The 15,579-nt window shown below is 37.3% G+C and overlaps 1 protein-coding gene across 9 annotated transcripts in view; it reads right to left on the bottom strand.

Moving 5' to 3' along the window:
• Positions 1–15,579, bottom strand: part of ZBTB20 (zinc finger and BTB domain containing 20) — a 779,143-nt gene that overhangs the window by 701,558 nt on the left and 62,006 nt on the right. For 2 of the 9 annotated variants that reach the window (XM_074331582.1, XM_074331583.1), the window contains exon 2: positions 9,427–9,481. The exons of the other annotated variants lie outside the window; for them this stretch is intronic. The gene's annotated coding sequence lies outside the window, so the exon portion shown is untranslated. The remainder of the gene's footprint in view (positions 1–9,426; positions 9,482–15,579) is intronic. 9 annotated transcript variants of the gene reach the window in all.

The raw sequence follows: 15,579 nt of genomic DNA, 5'->3' as shown, positions 1-15,579 counted from the left end.
AAAACACATAACCTTGTTACCTATTCTGTAATCCAATCCCTGCCTTGTTTTCTCCCACCTTTATGTAATCTTCCTGACACTCCCTCCTATAATTTCAAATGTATAAAAGAAGCTGCAAAACTGTTAATCTCCAGAACATTTGAGATGTTTCTCCCCAGCATATGTCGTCATTTTGGCTCAAATAAACTCTTATAAAATTTTTTTTTAAAAAGCAGTCCATATTCCAACTTTGAGTCCTCCTCTCAAAATTCTTTCTAGTGTTTACATCTTTATCTCTAAATAATATGCTTATACTCTTATTTTTTATTTGTAAATGGTAGACATAATCTATTAATTTCCTATTGTGGAAGGTCAAGACTTAGCTCTCTTATACCACCATTTCCCTTATTTTCATTCTCCTAATATTTAGCTAACTAATATATTTTTAACATATTTCCTTCCTTGAGCAACAAATTTTCCTTCCTAGAGTTAATATTGCCACCTTTGTCCCCCATTCCCAAGCTCTGCAACAGAAATGTAAAACCTCTCTGAATATACTTCATACTCTCAACCATGAAGCATTCTATCAATTCCAATTCTTCCTTTTGAACACATCCCTTTCTGGATTTTTTCTACCTTCCTGCTTAACTAAGGACTGATTATTCTTAAGATCAATGCACAGCTGCTGTCCAGGAACTTCCCTTCACCCTTCTCATCTCATTCTCATCACTTATTTCCTTAAAAGTCTGTCTTCCTCTTTTTCTCCTGTTTCGCCTCATTTGGATATAACACATGCTCCCAAAAGATTCCTGAGAAAGCAACCATGAAAGATAAATTTAGAGGATCATGCATCTAAAAATGTCTTTTTTCTACTCTTACACCTGATTAATAGCTTGGCTAGGTATAGTATTAGAAGTTAAAAGTAATTTCCCTCAGAATTTTAAAGCTACATCTTCTAGCTATGCAAGATACCTGATTCTTGAGCCAATGTGTATGTAGGGTTTACATTTTCTCTCAAGAAGCTTCTATTATTATCTCTATATGGCTGGTATTCTAAAATATTCATTACATACTTGTTATAGATCTGTTTTAGATATTTTATGAGCACCCAGAAGACCCTGGGTCAAACTAGAAATTCATGTTCTTCAGTTCTGAAAAATTTTGTATTATAATCTCTCATTTTCTTTGCTCTCCTCTGTTTTCTGGAACTTCTATTAATCAAATTTTCGGCTTGTTAGAATGTTTGTCTGATTTTATCTGTTCTCTCCTATTTTCCATTTATTTGACTTTTTGCTGTATTTTCAGGAAAAGTTCAATCCTATTAAAGTTATATCAGCTATCATAAGAGTGTTTATTCTGATTATTCCTTTTTTTAGATCATTCTATCATGTTTCATGGAAGTACCATCTTCTCCTATTTCTCTGAGTAGATTGTCTTCCATAGGAAGTATTGTTTCCAATTCTTGAGCCAAATCTGGAGCATAAACTGGTTTGCTGTCTCATTGGCACAACACTCTCCAGCCACTGTATGTAACTTTCTCAGTTCTACTAAGTCCTCCATCCACATTACATCTTCCAAAACTTGTATCTCTTTCATATATATGTTTCTTGCTCTTCCTATGCCTGTGAATGTTTATTTATTTTTTAAAGTTTATTTATTTTTCAGTCTTTTACTCACATTTTTAGTCCCTTACTAGAAAGGAATGAGGAAAAACACGTTCAATCACCGGGTTTAATTGGAAGTCTGTTGTCGAAGTTTCTAAAGACGTTAAACCTACAGGTATAATCATGCTATTCACAGGGTTATAAAATCATAGGTTTTTTTACTGTTAAAAAGCTTCTCAGATATCATCCAATTCAACCCTCTTATTTTAGAGGTGAGCAAATGGAAACCCAAAAAGGTTAAGTGGTTTATGCAAGGTTATTTATCTAGCAATTCATACAGCTGGTGCTTGAACTAGCCTTCATTATCACACTGCCTCCTCAAACAGATAACTCCTTAAAGCTGCTCCTCTCCAAGGACGCCCAGCCACATCACATCATAAGGTTAAAACATGTGAGAAAGCCATTTAGTTTCTGGTTAACAAAATGGGGGAAAGCTGCCATTAAAGAAAATCAAGGAAACAATGACTCCAAGAATAAATATCTGATTCCAGACTTTCTATTTTCCACTAAAATTCCCTAATCAGCAGTCTCCCATGAAATTCTCTCTCCTTAGCCTGCTTCAACATGCCAGAGTTACCCTAATTTTTATGCTTTCAGGTCCCAGGATCACACCACGTGTCGTGCGGGAGACCCTGCTCGCTGCGCCATTTGTCGTGCAGGGAGACCTGCAGGGTCTCTGGTCCCGCTCCCCATACAAGAACGCAGGATATGGTGAGGCCAAAAAGGAACACCCACGGAGCCATAGGTAGGGGAGTCATACCACTATATTCTCTCTGGCGGCACTATACTCTCACTGGAGGCTGGATCCACACTGTCCGCAAACCGCCATCCACGCTTGCCAGCCCAGCCGCCATCTTCTTGCTAGCCCCCATTCTTTCTCTCTTTCCTCCCTCTGCTAGCGTAGCCACAGCAGTTATATTAGTGGCCAATGGCTCACTGGTTACAGCTGACGGCCAACTAGCCACAGCTGATGGCCATGCAATCACAGTTGGCCATTTACTACCTGAGCCAACACCTTTCTATGTGAGGCCGAGAGCCTGGAAACTGCTTTTTGGGGCTCTGCCCCCACACCACATTTTCTCAAAGCAAAGTAAATTTATGCTTAAAAGTCAAGTGAATTATTTATATCCTTCCTTATCTCCCACCCTCACACTCTCCGACCTCAGGCTGGCCGGCAACCTACTTCTCCTAAAATAATCTTTTCCTACATGAATAGTACCACACAGGTACTCACGGAAAAATCAAGAGTCATCTTAAACTTCTTTTTCCTTAACAGCATCCAGCCCCCACCCCTCCCTCTAGGTAGTCCCCAAATCTTATCAATTCGGCCTCCTAAAAACCTCTTGAATCCATCCCTCTCGATGTTCCTCACAGCTTTGCAGCTGTTTTCAGTTCAGCCCCTCACTGTATTTCATCCTGATTACTGTTAATTATCTTCTAACTGGTCTCACAGACTGTAGTCTCTTCTCTTTACACCCCTTTTTCCTCACTCAATTGATGAAGTGTGTTGGTTTCTTCTCAACATAACTAAGAAGTCATTTCCTTATTTAAAGCCTTTAAATGGCTCCCACTTCATTTCTAGATCCTTAGCATGGCACATATAAGACACTTCACCTAAGGCACCGGCACATCTCTTCATCTCATCTCCTATGCCTACTAACATGACATTTAACTTGGCATTTGTAACCAGGTTAAAACCAAAAGGCTGTTGTTGGGTTTTCTATTCACACTACATTTTCACTACCAAATTCCAGTTGTCCGCTCCCATCTCTTCTCCCAAATAAAGAAGGAATCAGACGAAAGAAAAGAGGATGGTATGATTGAAAACCAGTATTAACCCTATAAGGAGTATTTGATAAAATTTGGTTTACCGTAATATTAATATTCATATTTGTGATATTTTATGTTTTCTTTTAGAGATTATAATCTGTTTAAAGGTATTGACAGTGCATTGAATATAATAGCTAGAATACTGAAGATGCAAATTACATATATGATTATAACAATAATAATTAGACTTTTTGGATGTGAAATAATTAAGTTATCAATACATTATTATAGTAAAGGCCAAATCTAAGAATGTTTTATACAATAGCCACTAGACTACAAATTTGAGTAGGCAAGGACCATGGCTTAATCATCTTTGCATTATTTACTTTGACAAATACAATCCCCAACATAATAAGTGCCCAGTGAATGAATGAATGAATAAATGAATAATTAAATGAAATTATAGATAACATCAGGCCAACAAATCCAGGCAGCAATAGCTTATCTGCCTCTTGATAAGCCAAATAATTCAATGGAATTTATTATTAGTTGATCAACTTAGTCAAAATGTCATGAATACATAATTTTTTTAAGTATATGTATATATTCAGCAGATCTTTATATGGCACATCAGTCTGATTTTTCTTTGTGCATTTGTTAAATTATTCAATTGATAACACAGCAAAATTTTTCACCATAACAAAAAAATACCAACTGAAAAATAAGCAAAAGAAAGATGTCACTGTTGTTAATATTCTAATTTTTAGATTGTCCTCCATTCATTTCTCCAATTCAGAGAAATGAGAACTTTCTTAGCTGGAATTTGATCAAGTTATTGCATTTCATGTTGCAATGATATCCAAATTGCCTTCTAAACAAAATAGAAAAAGTACCACTGTATTTGCACATTCACCTAATTCATCATTTCTTCTACCATATCAACCTCAGGTACCATGATACTCTGACCACTACGCACTAAAGCCAACCTGCTTGCCTACCTCCATTTTATTGTCACAGCAAAACACTCCCAGTGATGTATTAACCCATCACCTGAAGTTTAGCAATGCATCCCAGGCCAGTTACAGAAATGCCTTAATCCACAATCTAAATTTTAACATATCAAGAGGGTGGGCCCCTGGGATATGAGTTAAGAACAGAGCACTCTGAACATACTCAAACTGAAACTGACTCTTTTCTCTGCCTAGAAAGGTGCTTAGCAAGGAATTCTGAATATTGTGTTGACTAACAGAAATTTCATATGAAGAAGAAAATTTTCTTGAATCCTACTTGCTTAAAAATCGTGTATAACAAAAAGATATAACAGGTAGATCCTCACTGGGTAGAAGCCTGAATACCTAGCCTATTGTACTTCACTATAAAGACTGCTTGTTTCTGGGATGCTACCTAATTTTTATAAGTTTCACTGCTGTCTTCATGTAAAATAACTCTATGGATATGGTGTAGATAAAAAAAATAATGGCTGATCAACAAATTAAGGAGTAAAAGTATAGGTTAGAAAGAGGAATGCATATTAACAAATGCTGACATACAGAAGAGCAAATAAAAATATGTGAACACACACCTGAGGGCAAAAACCTGAGTACAGCCAGAATTTATAGGACATGTAATGATTAAAAGGAAAGCACAGGAAAGACGGAGTAGAGAAAAAGGTTAAATAATATTCATGGGTAAAAATATGTACTTTGTATGAGCTGACGTAATCCCAATGCTATAATGAGCCATGACGTTGAAAGGCAATATTTCTTTATCCAAAAACTTTATGACAGGTAAGGATGGGCTACAATATGAAAAACAGATAGATCTAAATTCCATAATAAGCACAGAGAGTGACCAATGGTGATACTTATACTATTTAAAGACCCAAAAGGGTACTTAATAACTTTAGAATAATCATTTAAAAATTATTTCAACTGTAGAAAACATCTTAAATTCCACTTTGCTACCTATTTGCTTTAGTTTCTAAATATTATGTAAGTGTCATATAAATCGTCTATAGAAGGTGAGTGGTATCACTTATTTAAATAATAATAAAAGGAGTTTCAAGTGCATTCATTCTAATGCCACAAGCACTGAATCAAATATTGTAACATTAAAAACAAAATCAGCAGTGTTGGTGTTGCTCTGACCCTGAAGTTTGATCCTCTTTCCTAGAAGGAGTATATTCTTAGGTAGGAAAACATAATGTGAAATGACATGAAAATGTTTATAGCAGCATTCAGAAAGAAAGCAGGTAAAAGCTGAATTCCCATTCAAAAACGCAATTTTTAAATGTGGATTCATTAATGAAAACCTGTAACTTACTGGTCAGCAGAAGCATTTAGGAATTGATGGAAAACAGTACAATGCCTAACTTTGAATCAGTATTTGACTACCACACAACTATTAAGAGTTTAGCTACTAGGAGTTTTTGTCAAGATTGTATTTTCTTTTCCTTTGTTTGTTTTCTATTTACAGTTGTGACAGAATTATGTGAAGCCCAGTGTTCATTTAAGTGAGAAACACCTAGGCTAGATCTAGGCTCAAGGTGGATAGATGCCATCTAAGTATTCTACACAATTGCACAAGTACGCTTCAGACTCTTCAGATCCAAATCTTTTTGATAGTCTTCAGCTGAGACTACACCTAACCCTTTCACTTATGTCTCACATACATTTTGAGGTTTCAGCATTTCCTGAGAACAGGTAGTTATAGTCAAATTTCCTCTTCTCATAAATCCTGAAAATAAGGGTGGGGTGGGAGTAGGAAATAAGTAGTTTCTCGGACTTTGGTGGAGATCCAAGATGGCAGAGTAGATAAACACTGTGCTTGCCTTGTCCTGTGAATACATCAAAATTACAACTAAAGTATATAACTATCAGTCTGGTGAACCATCTGAAGTCTAGCTGACCGGAAGTTTTATAACTAAGAATATAAAAAAGAAGCCACATTGAGACTGGGAGGAGTGAAAACGTGAAATTGGCAAGCCCACCCCCCCATGTGGCAGGTGACAATTGGGAGAGCTATCTCGGCCACAGAGGATCCCTGAAGGAGTGAGGCACCCCAGCCCCACACCAGGCTCCCCAGCCTGGAGTACTGGTGCCAGGAAGAGGAGCCCCCACAACTTCTGGTTGTGAAAAACAGTGGGGATGCCAACCATGCAGGTGGAACAGAAGGCTGTGGGAAATCCAGACGTCTTCTTAAAGGGCCCACATAGGCACTCACCTGGGTTCTGGTGGAGGGACGGTGACTCTGGAGTCATTGGAGACCTTTGGGGAGAGTCTGAGTTGTGTAACTTCGGGGCAAAGACTGGAGGGACAGTCCCCATTTTCCCACATAGAGCCCTTCTCCCGTGCAGCCAGCAGGCAGAAGCCATCTTTCTTGTGTTGTGCCCGCTCCCACAGGCCAAATCTGAATCTGACTGGCCTGGTGAGCTCTACTGCTGCTGACTCACTGAGACCCTGCGTCAATCAACCTGCATAATGCAGGAGGCTTTGTCAGCAGCTGAACCATATGAAAGCCGGCAGGTAGCAGCAGGCCTCAGAGTGTCCTGGCTTTTTGCAGAGCTACCCCAGACCCGGTACTGGTGGAGCCATCCTCAGTTTGCAGCATGGCGTGGCCTCTCCCACGTGCCTCCAGGTACAGCATAGGCAGTGACCAACCATGGACTGCTTTGTAGCTCCTATCAGGGAGTCCCCGGCTGGTCACAGGCAGTGGCTGACCTGGGCCTGCACCAAATCTCCTCCCAAGAGGCCCCAGAACCAACATACTTTGAAGGCTGGCTTCAGAGCAGAGCGGAGCACCACCCAATTAGCCCCACAATCAGTACACACACAAAGGGCTGTCTCAACAGGCACCAGAGCCCGCTGGGTGAATCCCCCTCTGTGACCTAAGCCCCCCACACACACAGCAGCCTGTAAGCTATAGATGTGGCCAAATGCTACAAGCTGTCAGCCTGAGGGTCAATACCACCTACTGACATGGCAACAGAAATCAAGTCTCAACGACAACAAGGGGACACACACAACCCACACAAGGGACACTCCTGGAGTACCCAGCTCGGGTGACCAGGGAGACTGCACTACTGGGCCCCACAGGGCAAGACTGGGAAATATAGCAGCCCTACCTAATGCATAGAAACAAACACAGACAGGCTGCCAAAATGAGGAAACAAAGACATACATCCCAAATGAAATAACTGGAGAAAACTCTAGAAACAGAGCTAGACAAAATGGAGACAAGCAACCTACCAGAGACAGAGTCAAAAGCAGTCATTACAAGGATGCTCACCTTAGTGAGAACTTCAACAAAGACAGAGCAAGCATAAGAAAGGGCACAGAAACCATAAAAAAGAACCAGTCAGAAGTGAAGATATAATAACTGAAATGAAGAATGCACTAGAAGGAATCACCAACAGACTAGATGAAGCTGAGGATCAAATCAACGATTTGAAAGACAAGGTAAAAGAAAACAGCCATTGGAACAGCAAAAAGAAAAAAGAATCTGAAAAAATGAGGATAGTTTAACAGACCTCTGAGACAACATCAAGTGTACCATCATTTGCATCATAGGGATACCAGAAGGAGAAGAGAGAGAGCCAGGGAACTGAGAATCTATTTGAAGAAATAATGGCTGAAAACCTTCCTAACCTGGCGATGGAAACAGACATACAAGCCCAGGAAACGCAGAAAGTCCCAAACAAGATGAACCCAAACAGGCCCACACCAAGACATATCATAATTAAAATGGCAAAGGTGAAAGGCAAAGAGACAGTCCTAAAAGCAGCAAGGGAAAAGCAGTTACTGTTCCAGAAGGTTATGTTTTTAAAATGTATACATAAGCCTTACTGCAGATAATCTTAAATGCTGCTGCTGCTGCTGCTGATGATGATGATGATGATGACGACGATAGCTAACTTTTTAGTACTTGTGCCAGGCACCGTTCTAGGTGTTATGCATGTATTATGTCATTTAATCCTCACACATTCAAAAAACTGTCCTTGTTAGGTAAAATTATTCTCATCTTCATTTTACACAGGATACTGAGACACACAAAGTAGTTAGTTAAAGCAATTTTAACATATTTAGCTTATTTAAAGTTAAAACATAAAATTATCCACCTATTGACCAAACTTTTGATTTAGGACCAAGGGCTGCCATTGACACTTGATTTGCTAAGTCACATCATTCTTCTTGTTTAAATTGTACCACAATGTATCATCTACTTAAATTCAGTGACAGTTTAAAGGTTTTGGTTTATATAAAGTCGGTGAGTGCTTAAAAGGACTTACAAAAGCAAGTTAAATGCAGGATCCTTCCAGATTTTTTACACCCACCCCAGGCAATATTTCACAGTTATGTACCCCATTCCTATTTAAACCAAAATTTGTTTTAGTGATTCACCTTTACAAAATCTTTCCAAAGCACTCAACTTGAATTTCATTAAATCAACAACCCTTTATACTTTTTACTCATATTTCATCAGTCTGCATAGTTAAATGACAATTGCACATTTGACTGGAATAAACAAAACTGAAGACACACACAAATGACTCTAGATAAGCATACCATCAGGTAAACAGATAAATAGAAATGTACCATTTTTCAGAGAGTGTCCTATTGGCCTAAAGCAGAGATTGGCTTCTACTATAGTCAGAGCTTCCCTATTCACAAAGAATACTATTTAATAAGTATATTACATTTCTGGAAGAATGGATTTACAATTGAAAATACAATTAAATTTGATAGAGGGGTTTACAATAATACCAAAATTCTATACTAGAAAGGTAACACATTCCTTCTTATCTTTCTTAATTGGAAATCCTAGGAGACACCTTCACTGATAAAAACTAATCACAAAATTCTACCCCAAACTCAATTAAGTATAAGGAAACCCTTCCCAAAGCATAAACATAAACACAAACTTATAATTAATAAAAGAAGACACTTCCTACGAAAGGAAACCATCACCTTATGTGGGAAAAAACTGAATTTAAGGTTCAGGTTCAGCCACTTACTACTTGTTTGATGTGGGGTAAGTTACTTCATCTCCCTGAGCTGTAGTATCCTTATCTGAAAAAGAAGAGAAAAATACCTGTTCTCCCCATCTCACAGAACTATGATCAGAACTATATAAAATAAAATCCATGAAAAAACTCTAGAAACTATCAATCATCATACACACGTAAATTATTATTACTGGAAATCCTAGTTTGTATTTTGGACACAGAACTTTAGAGTCTGGGGAGGTTATTTCACAAATGATGAAGCTGAGAGCCAAAAGCCTAAATTACTTTCCTTCTTACAATGGCATGGATGACAGAGCAGAAAGAGAATTCTTGATTAACCAGGAAGAGAATATCACAGTCGTGGGAGTGGGATCAATTGGAGATTCATGGAAGCCAAAGTGCCCAGAATGAATTAATGCTGCAGTGTAGATGGTGATCAGAAACAAAATTTTAAGCTGAGCAGTTTCATACAATAAGTCTTGGCAATGACTTTGGTCAAGATATTAGAGAAGAGATTAAAACATTAACCAAAAAAAAGTTCAACTATACCAAACGGAGATTATTATTTCATATTTTACAACAAAATTTCGATGCGTTTTCAAACTAAAAAAAAGGGGGGGGAGGAGAATTTGAGATAATTCTCGTATTTATGCCATTCCTTTCTACTGGTCAGAATAATTAACCATAGGTTAGGAAGTTAAGAAAACAATAGGATGGACGTCAGTGAAGTTCAAGTACTTTAATTGGATTCCTTTGGATATAGTTTGTTTCTTTTTTTTTTCTGGTCATGAATCCAGCAGGGGAAAGTGATCTAACAGAGACCACGGCACGAAGGGACAGACCCTGAGAGCCTGTCTCTCCATGATGACTGCTCTTGTGCATCCAGGCCGCCTATTGAAACTAACAATGCCTGCTGCTGCTGCCGAAGAGGATCATCCAAACTCTGAAAATGAAACACATCACACAAAGGGATGAAAGAATTCTTATTCCACAGGGTTTAGCGTGCAGCTGGTCATGCATGCCAGAGAGATGTGCCATGAGGATGAGAAAGAAGCTTCCAAAGAGAATGGCTGGGGCAGCCAATGGACATTTTTAAATACTTAGCAAACTATTCTTTTGAAACTAAGGCAAATAACTAGACTTCTTTGTAGCGGAACTTGGGAGAGTCAGAGTTTGTTAATCTCTGCAATTCATCCAGGTGTAAATATTCTTGTGACTAAAACAAACTTAGAAAATTTCTAATTGGTTATATACGTTTGGGGTGCCTCATTTATAGTAAGAGATCATATTATGTAATTGATTTTACCCCTCTGGGCTAGAGCTCAATGTTACTTCAAAGTTTAGAATTGTATGCAGGAATAGATGCAGGTTTTTTCTGTGACGGACGTAAGTACACTGAATAATAAGCTTGTTATACAAAACAGCACACTGGTTAAGATGTTGAGGGCAGATCAGCAGGGAAACTGATATGACTCTCATCACATGGCATCAGGTCCAATGGTCCCTAACAGTCTGGAATAGCTGTACCGAGTAAGTTCGCTCACAAAAGCTGTTCCAAATAGTTGAAAGTTATAAGAACCTTCCCTGCTGCCACCATTGCTCCTGGCCCCTCAGCTGATCCCAGCAAGGCACAATGCAGTTTTTCAGCTGCCTTGGATATCAGTTGTCTAAAGGAGTACCAAAAGCAGCAATACCTAGGGCTTTGGAAAGACGTGCCACAATAAGACATCAGCCTTTTATTCTCTGATTCACTTACCTGTCAAAACCACAAACATCTGCCCTTTTTCCCCATTCCTTTCCCACATCTGTTCCAAAAAGCTCATCTTCCTCTGCTTACTGGTGAGAAACTCCATTGCATACAACAATACACACATCAGACAGCAATCCATTTCTACCTGTAATAAATACCATTGATTCTGAATAACTCTGCCAACAGCAAATGTGTAGCCTTATGGAAGTTACTTAATCTAATTTAGTCTTAGATTCCTCATTGATAAAATGTAAATAATATCGGCCTTATGAGATTGTTGTGAACAATAATAAGATAATATTTATCTCATAGTTCAGTTACCAGCACAAAGGGTGATTCAATAAATGGTAGTCATGGTGTGTGTCATTCTCTATAAAGGAGTAACAAATAGTTCACATAAGAAACTGAAATGAGAAATAGAATAAAATATTTTTAAAAAGAAATCCCCCTACCTGTCAGCATGTTATTGTTGCTATTGTATTGTTGATTCAAACATTGTGTCATTTTTCTCAGGTTAGATCACACTTTACAAGCAGCACTACTTCCTTAGAGGATTATGTGGAACTGAACAAAACTCAGTGGGAGAAATACTTCCTATACACATATTCAGTCCGTTATTTCTAATTAATGGCCTTCAGACCACTGTAAACAAGTTCTTGGTATAAGTGTTTTAACTCTCAAAGAGCTACTATTATATTTTATGCACAAGTGTTCGGCATTGGAGAGTATCCATAATTGTCCTAATGTTTGTTGTTGCCCCACTTCTACTCTCTTAGTAGCTCTTCTAACTTCTCTCAAAAAGAAAAGACAATTTGGATGGAAATTGATACTACAAAATCAAAGTTAAAATTTATTTGAGAAAAATTCTCACTCTAGGTCATTCTACAGGTGCTGTCATTCAACTGCACAAAATGAATGTTTAGCCCTGAGTTCATTACCAACATCTTCTAAAGACTAAAAGTAGCAATCTTTCAGAAAAACCTAAAAACTAACAGGGAAAGAAAGATACATATAAGTATAGTATCCAAAGAAAAGAGATTATAATGAGAAAAAATGTACGTAAAAAGAGACAATGATATGTACAGATGAAAACTATCACTACATGATAAAATAAAAAACTATAATTCATTTTATAGAAAATATTTTAAATTCAAGCTTTATTTTAGTAAAAAAAAAAAAAAAAAAGACACTAAAACAGAATTTAAAGAAATCCCTAACATTATTTACCTCTTTACACTGTGAAATTTTACTCTCAAATAAATGGTCCTTCTCTATTCCTACTGTTATTGCCTAGAATCCTAAATATGTAATCTAATTATTTTCAATTACTAACCTCTGTCATCCATATTTATGCTTCTCAAGTTATCTTCTTTAAAAAAAAAAAAAAGGCTCACGGAATTTCCCTTACCTCCTCAAAAATCTTGAGTGGTTTTCACTGATTAAAATCCAAACTCTAGCTTAGCATTCAAAATCTTTCACAGTATGGTACTAAAGTACAATTCACAGGGATTAAATTCAATGTAAAAGATATTAACTGCCCGCTATGTTCCAGACTCCAAACAGAGTAGTGGGTTGGTAGTGGGGATAAAGATGAACCAGACATAGTCCCGTTCTCAGAGAAGCCAGTGTAATGAGGCGACAGATACGTAAACTAAAACTTGTAATGCAGTGTAGTGAATACAAAGGCTAACTGAATTAAATGATAAATCCTACGCTCAATGAGGAGAAAAGTAAAAGTAATACGTTGATCTTCTGCTCCCAAAAATGATGGGGTAACAGAAACAGGACTTAGCTTTCTGTCTTAAAAAACTAAAAACTGGACAAAATAATGGTTTCCAGACACTGGACAACAGGCAGCACATGACAAGCTCCGCCCTACCATTGGAGCTTACTGCCTAGAAAGTTACCCGGCCACAACTCCGGGAGGGAGAACCCAACCAGAGCCTGCTTTGCCCAGGGCCACACTGCTGACACCGAGGGAGCCAGGCTTCACATACAAGTCTCTGACTACAACATCCCCAGGAGTTTTAATTTTTACTTTTCTACCACCGTTAAATATTGGCTTAGATTATACCTTCAACCTAGAAATCAACTCACTCCTACTCTTGTATTCTTCCCTGCCCTATAGAAATTATGATTCAAGGTTTCAGTTTAAACATTACTTCATCCAATAAAGCTCCTCTAATTCTATTGCCCCCAGACATACAGTAAGAATTAGTATTATCATCCTCTATAATACTGTATTACTTTGTTTTTATTGTTTTATGGCATTAATTTTATTCTGCTTTATCTAATAATAACATTAATGTTAATTAACATTTATTGAGTGCTCACTACATTATTGCTCTAAATGCTGTACACGTACCAAATCATTTAATCCTCAGGACAATCCTATGCACTAGGCATTATTTTCAGCTTCATTTTGTAGGTAAGGAAACTGAAACAGTTTCAGACTAAATAACTTGCCTGAAGTGACATAACTATCAGGTTGGTGCAAAAGTAATTGTGGTTTAAAAGGTTAAAAAAAAAAATTGCAAAAGCCACAATTACTTTTGCACCAACCTAATAGTAAATTTCAGAGCAGGGATTCAAACCAAATAATCTGGCTCCAAAGTCCTTACACATTACCTAGTGGTTTGCTGTCTGAATTGTCTACTAGACTTCTTGAGTAGAGGCAGTTCATCTAACTAATCTTGCCATTTTAATATCTCATATTACCCAGAACAATGTTTTATACCTAATAGATACTCTATGTTGTTTTCCATATGAATGAATGAACAAAGGGACACTGAGAGGCTGTGGAGGGCTAATTACATTCAATGCTAAGCCAGAACACTGGGACACTAAACTATGGACAAAATGTACCTATAATTCTCTGAAAGAAATTATTTTTCATCCTTGCAGCGCCACAGAAATTTCATCCACAAGCAATTAAAGCTTTCGCATGCTCCAGTGATAGAGTCTTACCTCACCCTTAGCTAGTTTCAATATTGGCAAATAATAGGTATATAATTTTATGATTATTCTTAAATGACCATCATGAGACATATTTCATACATTTATTCTAAGCATAGAACAATATAACCAGTTAGAATATATGCAGGTGGGAAATATGTGTAGGTGGTGGGAGTGAAGAACTAGCAAAGGTAATAATAAAATAATAGCAAGAAAAATAACTACCATTTTCAAGCACTTATCATGAGCCAGGCACCTGTATTATCATTAGTACCGGCATCACAATGCCAGTACATTATCTCACTTAACCCTCACAACAGCCATCAGGAGAAATAAGATAAGCCCTGAAATTCTGGCATTCTCAATTTTAAACAATAGATTTTTTTCAGATGAATTCAAAAAGCGTATTTGCAATGTTGATATCCATTTTATTAAATTAGCGAAGAAGCTTAAAAGTCATAGAACCACCATATTGGACAACTTTTTTTATCAATTACTGTTTTCCATCAACTTTATCAAAAATGTTACATAACAGGTTGGCAAGCATTATTATTCTGCTTACATCAATAAATACCATCACAAGTTCATATGTGTTCAGTATTTACCCTACATGACCTCAATTCACAAGTCGGTACATTGTTTACTAAGAAAAGTTGCCAGATTCTTGCAGTAGAACATAACAGTTACAGGACTTTAAATTAGATGATCATATCCATTCAGGTCATTAACAAGTGCTGGAATCAATACACTCTATGAACTGCTCTGAATCATCACTCTAGGTGTCAAGAAGTTCCCTGTACTTACTCTCCAAGCTAAGGAGTCTTGCATGCAATAATTATAATTAAAACAGAAGTAATGGAAATACATGTGCACAGCTACAAAATACCCTAATCTCAGAGTTACTCTTCGGTCCTAGTCTCTTAAATCACGAAGGTTTACCAGGAAGTGTAAGTTTTTTTATTCCTTTAATTCACTCCACTCTTGCAGTAAAAACTCTGATTCCATAAACCTTCAATAATTCAATAGTATATTAGCAATACTTTAAAGAATAATAATGATAATAACATATCATGTCATATCACATTATATTTACATTGTTTAATGAATATCAGTAGTCAAGTGCTTATTACGTGCTGGGCTCTTTAATAATAGGCCCTTTACTATATGATCTCATTTACTCTCTGTCACTCTGGGAGTTTGGTTTTCTTATCTGCACTTTACAGATCAGGAAAATGGCTCAGAATAACCTGTCCATGGTCTCACAGATACCAAGCACTGTGCTACCACAAACAACAAGAAAATTTTGCCAACTGGGTGTTCACAAAATTAACCTACAAAAATCAATAGCTTTTCCTATACAGAAACAAAACGCCAGTGAGAAATATAGGGAAGAGAAGACTTTGTTTAGGAGAGTAAGTAATTTAAAAAGTAAGTAAGCAAGTAAATAAATACATGAA

The sequence above is a fragment of the Rhinolophus sinicus genome, linkage group LG01 (assembly GCF_036562045.2).
Source record: "Rhinolophus sinicus isolate RSC01 linkage group LG01, ASM3656204v1, whole genome shotgun sequence".
Classification (NCBI taxonomy): domain Eukaryota; kingdom Metazoa; phylum Chordata; class Mammalia; order Chiroptera; family Rhinolophidae; genus Rhinolophus; species Rhinolophus sinicus.
Note: the sequence above shows the minus strand (reverse complement) of the source record. Positions and strands in the feature narration are given on the sequence as shown.